The sequence below is a fragment of the Belonocnema kinseyi genome, chromosome 6 (genome assembly GCF_010883055.1).
Source record: "Belonocnema kinseyi isolate 2016_QV_RU_SX_M_011 chromosome 6, B_treatae_v1, whole genome shotgun sequence".
Lineage (NCBI taxonomy): Eukaryota > Metazoa > Arthropoda > Insecta > Hymenoptera > Cynipidae > Belonocnema > Belonocnema kinseyi.
This window is the reverse complement of record NC_046662.1, coordinates 116,788,608-116,796,775: the sequence shown is the minus strand read 5'-3', so window position 1 is coordinate 116,796,775 and position 8,168 is coordinate 116,788,608. Positions and strand designations below refer to the sequence as shown.

The following is an 8,168-nucleotide window of genomic DNA, read 5'->3' as shown; positions in this document are numbered from 1 at the left end:
ACACAAATCTAATATCTTCTCTGCTGAAAATGTAAAAAGCACAGCAGAAGTTGCTTACAACTCTATCGGACGAGTTTTTGTTTAAAAATTTTCCCAGCTTTTCAAAAACCCACTGTTTTCATCATCAGGGGACCTCCTTGGTAACAATTTACAATACAGAACAGTTGTAAAAATAAAAACAAACTTATTAAACTTATAAGGTGATAATAATAAAAGAAGATTAATAAAACCTTACGAATTTAAAAAGAAGTTCCATGTTGTCATTTTTGGAGTCAATTATTAAAATCCAAATTATTCTTCTCCCTGGCGGACCGAATGAACTGAAAGGAGCCTCCACAAAGTACCTTTAAAGACCTACAATTTCCATTCGAAGCTCATGGAGTAATCGCAATACTTTTTTTCAGCGTTAGAAACTTCAAAAATATCATAAACTTCTGCTGAAGGTGATTTCAAGCGCATTCATAATAGCTCAAGTAGTATGTTGCGCGCGAATTCTAAAAATAAAATTCTCTCCCTTGCATCGCAGCGTTGTTGTCTGAGGTTTCCACTGCGTGGAACTAACATCCAAACAAAATTCTTGAAGTTACCGACGGAACGATTATTAACTGCTACTAAAAGAAGATGCACTTGAAGGCGTCTTCGGCCCAAGTAAATGACAGGTATTTTTGTTTTAAAGTTTTTAACGTTACAAGAAAAAGTATTGCGATTATTCCGTGAGTTTCTGATGCAAATTTTAACGTAGAATCCGAATTTCTACAATTTAAAAGTTGATCTTGCTGTTTTTTTAAAAAATATTTTAAGAAGGAACCGAAGGGGGACTCAGTGGGGTCTTTAAGGGTACTTTGTAGAGGCTCTTTTCGGTTCCTTCGGTCCACCAGGGCTATTATTTTATTATATTATTATTTTATCATTATTGATCTTCTATGCAGAAAATCCATCTGCTTTGTTAAGGAATCAACTTTTTTTATAATTTGTCTTATAATAATTCCACGGATAGAAAATTGTTTTTTTTTGGTTGGAAAATAATTTTTTAAATAAAAATTAAACTGTTCCGTTATTGGTTGAAAACATTTCAACAAAAAATTCAACTACATCATTTTTTGATTAAATATCCTCCTTTAATTTGCAAATTGAATTATTTGATAGGAAAATCATCCTTTCGGGTAAACGATTAATTTTTTATGTTCAAAATTCATCTATTTGGCTGAGGATTCAACTTTTTTTTATTCGTTTTTTCTTCGTTGGCTTGAACGCATGGAAAATTGTTTTTGTGTTGTGGAAAATTCATTTTTGAAGTAAACATTTAACTGTTTAATTATTGGCTAAGAACTAATATTTTTTAATTAAAAATTCAAGTATTTAGTTACAGGTTCATGTATTTTGTTTTAAAGCATTTTCATTTAAAAATGTAACTACTGCATTATTGGTTGAAAGTGTATTCTTTGTAAGCTGTAAATTTAATCTTTTTGTCAAAAATTATTCTCTTTCGTTGAACTCAATAGATAGGAAATGTTTTATTTGGAACTTTTTTTTATTCAACTTTTTTTCCAAAATTCGTTTTTTTTTGTGTCAAATGAAACGGATAGAAAACGCTTGTGTATTGCTTAACACTACTTTTTTCACTAAAAATATAACCATTTTATTATGATCTGAAAACTTATATTTTTTAGTTGAAGATTAATGTATTTTAGTGAATATTCTTCTTCTGGTAGAAAATTGTTATTCTTATTTAAAAAATTCATCCTAGTAGGTCAAACATTTAACTCTTTGGTTACAAATTAATTAATTTTTTTAATGGATAATTTTTGTATTCATATCTTTTAGTTGAAAAATGTATCTTGTATGGTACATAAGTCATTTTTTTAAAACTAAAATTCAATTTTCATTAATCAAAATCAAATGTTTTGTTCAAAATTAAAATTTGCAAACTTAGTATTTCACTCTCTTCAAAAAATTTGCCATGCTTGAATAACCTGACAATCCCAGACTTATAATGAATTTATTATAATTTTTTTTGCAATTATAGAGATATCATTATGAAAAACTCAGTATGGAATTAAATAATGTTGCAATATTTGAAAATCTGACGTAAAAATGGGGAAAACAAACACAAACAAGTTATTTATTTACTTATATCAGGATCCCAAATTATTTAAAGATGGATTTGATAAATTCCATGGAATATAATGAAACTTATGAGATTTCAGAGCATTTGGAGGATATATTATGTTGTTTCGCAATATTTCAATTTTTATATAATACTAAAAATCTTAGGTCAGTTACACCAGATCCCCCCACATTCTTCATTTTCGGTTTTTCTATAGCGCAATGAATTGCGTCCCAAATGCGCTCAAATGCGCAACCCAAGATATGGAGGTAACAAAATGTTACGAAGTGATAACCAACAAAATAAACAGCTTGCCATCCGCATGAATGAAGGGAGTTTCATATGGGGCTTCAAATGCGCTCATATGCGCCATTAATTTTTTTTTAAATCTTGAAAATTGCCAAAGATATATAAATAATAAAAATTTACGAAGTGTTGACTAACTAAATACAAAGTTTTTAATCCGCATTAATGAAGTAGGTTTGATATGGAGATTTAAATGCGCTCCTATGCGAATAAAAATTTTTTTGAGCCACATTGATAACCCAGTTATCAGCGATCAAAATGGGGGGGGGGGGCTCTGGCGTACTTTTTCTGAACCAATAATATTTTTTCAAATTCATCATACCTATCTTTCATAACTGCAAATGCGCTTAAATGCGCCACTACTATACAAGTTTGCGCCAGCTAATTAACAAAGATATCTTTTGCAGGGGAGCCAGTGTAACGCCGGTGTTAAATCATCAACAGTGATGTGCAATAGAAAGTTGAGCACATGGATTCATTTGTCTACAAATGCGTTCATATGCGCGATAAATTTTGTTTGAAAATTTTTGAAAATTGCCCAAGATATGGAGTTTCGAATGCGCTCACATGCGCCACTTTCGAAATTGACAAAAACCATAATTGACCCCTCATTATTACTTGTTGCGATGCACTATCCGACGATATCTCCATATAACTTAAATGGCAATATAAAATTCATCATTTTCTTTTCGTATAGGATTTCAAATTCGCCCATATGTGCCACTTTCCCAATTAACAAAAAACCATAATCAAATCCCTCATTACCAGTTTCTATCAATCATATACCCGAAGATATCTACAAACAACTTAAATTGCAATATAAAACATTATAAAGATCTCCTCGTATAGGATTTCAAATTCGCTGAAATGCGCGACTTTAAAAATTAACAAAAAACCATAACCAACTCCCTCATTACCTCTTGCTGCTGATCCAACAACCGATGATATCTCCAAATAATCTAAATTGCAATATAAAAAATTATAAAGGTCTCTTCGGATAGGGTTTCAAATGCGCTCATATGCGCCACTTTCAAAATTAACAAAAGATCATAATCAACCCCCTTATTACCACTTGTTACGATCTACTATCTAATGATATATCCAAAGAAAAAAGAAAAATATTTGAAATTCTATACGAAAAGCACCTCATAAAATTGTATAGTGCAATTTAGGTTATTTAAATATATTTACGGGCGATGGATCGGTAAGAATTGGTAATGAGGGGGTTGGTTACAGTTTTTTATTGATTTTGAAAGTGGCGCATATGAGCACATTTGAAATTCTATCCGAAGAAACCATTATGCATTTTTACATTGCAATTTGGGTTATTTGGAGATAGCTTTGGATAGTAGATCGTAACAAGTTGAAATGAGGGGGTTGATTATGGTTTTTTGTTCATTTCGAAAGTGGCGCATACTAGCCCCTTCGACACCTTATAGGAAATTCGCTTTATGAATGCGGCTTGAAAACTTTTTATTTTGTTGGTCATCGCTTCATAAAATTATGTTACCTCTATATCTTGGGCAATTTTCAAGATTTTCCAAAAAATTTGATGGCGCATATGAACGCATTTGAAACCCCATAGGAAACTCCCTTTATCATTACGGATTGCAAACTTTTTATTTTGTTGGTCATCACTTCATAAAATTTTGTTACCTGCATATCTACGGCAACTTTCAAAATTAAAAAAAAATGTATGGCGCATTTGAGCGCATTTGAAGACGAATGAATCCATGTCCTCAACTTTATAACTTTATTTATTTTTGGTAGGAATTTGATGTTCTGTTGTTCAAAAATCAACAATTACATTGAAAATTCTGTTTTTTGGATTATGATTCAACGTTCTTCTTGAAAATTCGTCTTTTCTGTTAAATACAACTTTTTTGATTGAATATTAAATTTGCTTTGTTTGGAGTATTAAATATTACATTTATCATTCAAAAATAATTTATTTTGGTTATACCCTAATCTACTTACTAGAAAATTCAACAATTTTCTCAATACGGATTTTTTTTTTATTAAGCAATGACTTTTTTCGTAGAAAAATCTTGAATGAATAAATATTTAACAATTTTTTTAAAATTCTTTTAATTTCTGGTTGAAAATTTAATTTAAAACTAAAAATCTGACTTTTGTTTTAAAAATCTACAATTAGGTGAATTTATCAACTTTGTTGAGTCCGAAAAAGTTTTGTTGAGCCAAAGAATAATATTTGCCTTAGTTGAAATGGTTTTTATAGAAAAAGAACAATATGCCAAAATCACTGTTTCAGACTATCTTAATGAACCATGCAATTTTATTTTAGAACTTTTTGTGTAAAATGATCACAATAATAGTATCTTTTAATTATTTCCTTTTTATCAAAGTTACTTTTATAATCATTAACTAAAATTATCTTGCTCACAAACATTGCACCCCCTCCCCTCTCATCGACGCACAACTCTTCTGTAGTTTATTCCAATCGTTCCAATTTCAGGATACTTAGGTCGTTAAAAATAAATTAATGTCAATACAGAAAAGCACGAAAAATGTAAGAAAGTCTTTAATAAGCAATTTTTATATATTTTAAGTCGTTCCCATACAATCAATAATATATCTTGGGCGTTTAAAATATTAAGAACAAACTATTTGAAAATGCATTTTGGAACGAAATCTCTTTAAATTGATAAAACCTTTAGAATCGTTTAAAATCTATCGCATCCCGTGTAGAAATTTCCCCGATTGGCCCTAATACAACCAGGTTTCTGGTCGGATCCCGGCCGGGCTACCCCTGGCTGGTTTTCATGGACAGAAACCGGACGAGAGCCGGTCGCGCTACATTTTTCTCGAATCACATAGTCCGGGGCCGGCCGGTTACTGGCCGGGCCAACCCTGGTTATATCCCATGGTCGGGAGCCGGCTGAGCACTGGTCAGGTTAATGTTTTTGTAGAAATTGCATATTTTTATGAGACGTGATATTACCAAAGACGTAATTATGAATGCTAGATGAATTATTATTTGAAAATTATAATTTAAAGATTTATTAGATCAGTGAAATAAAAATTAGCTTTTTTAATTTCAAAAAAAAAACATAAAATTTTTTTGAATAATTTAATATTTTAAATTAAACTGTTATCGATTCTGCTATGTGCAACAACAGAAATAATACAATTTTTATAAACTTCTCTATATTCAAACAATGCTTAGCCTGTACAATATCAAATTTACCGCCATATATAGCGCCTGCTGTGTCTGTCGTCTACATAGACACTCAGTAATTTTCAATTTTCACCTTATTTCAATAATTAAATTGAAACCCCCACTTAGTGCGCGAATAATTATTATTTTAAATTAAAATATAGTCTTGTGTATATACGAGTAGTATTTACTTTCTTCCCTCCTAACCTTAAATCACCACGTGGCTTCCAAATTGCAATAAGATTCTATTATCAGGGAATAAAATTGTACTTCAATTTTCTTCCCAGAATTGGTTCACTTAATTTGACTTTTAAAGTTCATTGTAATCTTTACGATGAGCCTTAAAAGACAAAACAAGTTACCAATTTCTCGCCTGAAGCAACATTTCTTAAACGCTTTTTGGCCGGATTGCCCGACCGGTTCCCGGCCGGTATTGAAGCCGGGATCTGATCAGTCTACCGTGACGTTTTTAGCTGGATCCCGGCCGGATTTCCCTACCAGCGGCCGGCTTAAAGCGGGGCTATCCGACTGCGACACGGGCGGATCCATGATTATATTTCTAAACGGGATTCCGTTATCTTTCAAAATAAAACTTAAATGATTACTTAAACAGGGTAGACGTTCTAATCAAAAAATTTAGGTGATTTTGCTTTTCGAAATGAATTAATTTACAGTCCACTGTTTCACTTCAGAGGCCAAAATAGTATAAATAGTATTTCCGATTAAGAATTTTTATTATTTCGTTCAAACTTAATTATTTTCTTGAAAATTCAACAATTTTGTTAAAAAGTTATACTTCTTGGTTGAAAATTCAACTGTTTTGTTGAAAATTCGTCTTTTTTAACTTGAAAATTCAACAAATTTATTTTTCTTGACTAGCGATTTTTCTAAATTAAAAATTCGACTATTTTGTCGAACATTTATTTTTTTTGTTTAAAATATCATCTCTTACTATACACATTTGACCTTTTGTAGTGAAAATTAAACACTTGTTTTTAAATTAAATTAATTTTCTAGTTGAAAATCTAACTTTTCTCTAGAAAATTCATGTTATCAGTTCTAAAATTTAACAATTTAATAGAAAATTCCATTATTTTGTTGAAAATTCGTTTTGTAGGATAAATACAGCCATCTTCAATTTCCAATTGAAATCTTTTTTTTGTTGCTGAATTATCATCTATTAGATTTATTGTTAAAAATTCATCTTCTTAGTTTTAAAAATAAGGCCCCTGGTTGAACTTTGAACTATCTTTCTTAAAAGCTGAGTTTTTTTGTTAAACATTTTTTTTACCTGAAAATGTAAATATTTCGTTAAAAATTCAAATAATTCGTTGAACATTCCACTGTTTTATATAAAGTTCGTACTTTGGATTCTAAAATTCAACTATTTAGTAGAACATTTATATTGGATTAAAAGTTGTGATATTTTGTGAACATTTTTTTTTTACAAAATCGATTTTTTCGTTCCAAATGTAACTGTTTATTTTACAATATCAAAAACAAACTATTTAAAAAAGCATAATGAAAAACATTTTGATTTTGATTTTTTAAATATAACTTAAATCTATATATAATAACATTTTACTTCTGAGAAATTAAAAAAGTACAATTAAAATTTTTTAATTTAATCCATATATTTCAAATTTGCGTCAAATATTTGTAAAATATTATAAAATCATTCTAAAAACAAAAGTGTCAAGACAATTGGTAAAAATGAGTCATGGTTTAAAAAATATGTTTGTTGAAGGGACTGCATATTAGTTTCTAGTTTATTATTTGAAAAATCATGAGAAATTTATTTTTTACACGAAAAAGCGGATGTCTATGAACATATGTAGCTTAGATGAGTATTTTATTTCTATTTTATTAATAATATAAAGTATTTTTGCAATAAGATATACTTCTAAAAACAAAAGTGTTAATTCATTCTTTAAAAGGGAATCTTGATAGGACAATTTAAACATCCCTCTTGATTTTTAAAACAATTTTTGATTGTTTAAATAAATTTTAGTTACAAGACGTTCTGTTGCCTTTATAAATTCTGAAAAATGCTCACGATTAAGTATTTTGAGATTCCTGATGCTAAATTTAAGTAATATTCTTGACAGTGTGAGAACGACTTGAAGTACATAACATTTATTTATTAAATATTTTTTATGTTTTTCGGGCTTTTTTATATTGCCATGAATGTATGTGTTGGAGTTGCTGAATAAAAATTTATTTCTAGTGTTGAGATAAACAAGTATGTGTTTATCTTCTATAAATAAAAAAATTATGTAGAATAGAAAGTGTCTTCCCAAGTTGAAAAACCATCCATTGAAAATTTTGGTATATTTTACAGATTATTAAAAAAATGTTGATTTACGATATTTTCAGAAGTCATTTTTGGACTTCCGTATCCGGAATGGAAGTGCAAAGTAGTGGGAATTGATGATGCTGAGTTTTTCTGATATTGTGGTGAAATTTGAGGTCAGTGGATTGTGGAAGTGTGTAGAAGGGTGTGGATGTGAGAGATTAATTGAGGGATTGTAAGATTGAAAAGAGGAGGTAGATATTTTGGAGAATTGAGACAGATTT

At 29.7% G+C, this 8,168-nt stretch overlaps 1 protein-coding gene across 14 annotated transcripts in view; it reads right to left on the bottom strand.

Annotated features, from left to right (window-relative positions):
- LOC117174093 (histone deacetylase 6) overlaps nucleotides 1-8,168 on the bottom strand; it is a 788,923-nt gene that overhangs the window by 542,883 nt on the left and 237,872 nt on the right. The window lies entirely within an intron of this gene.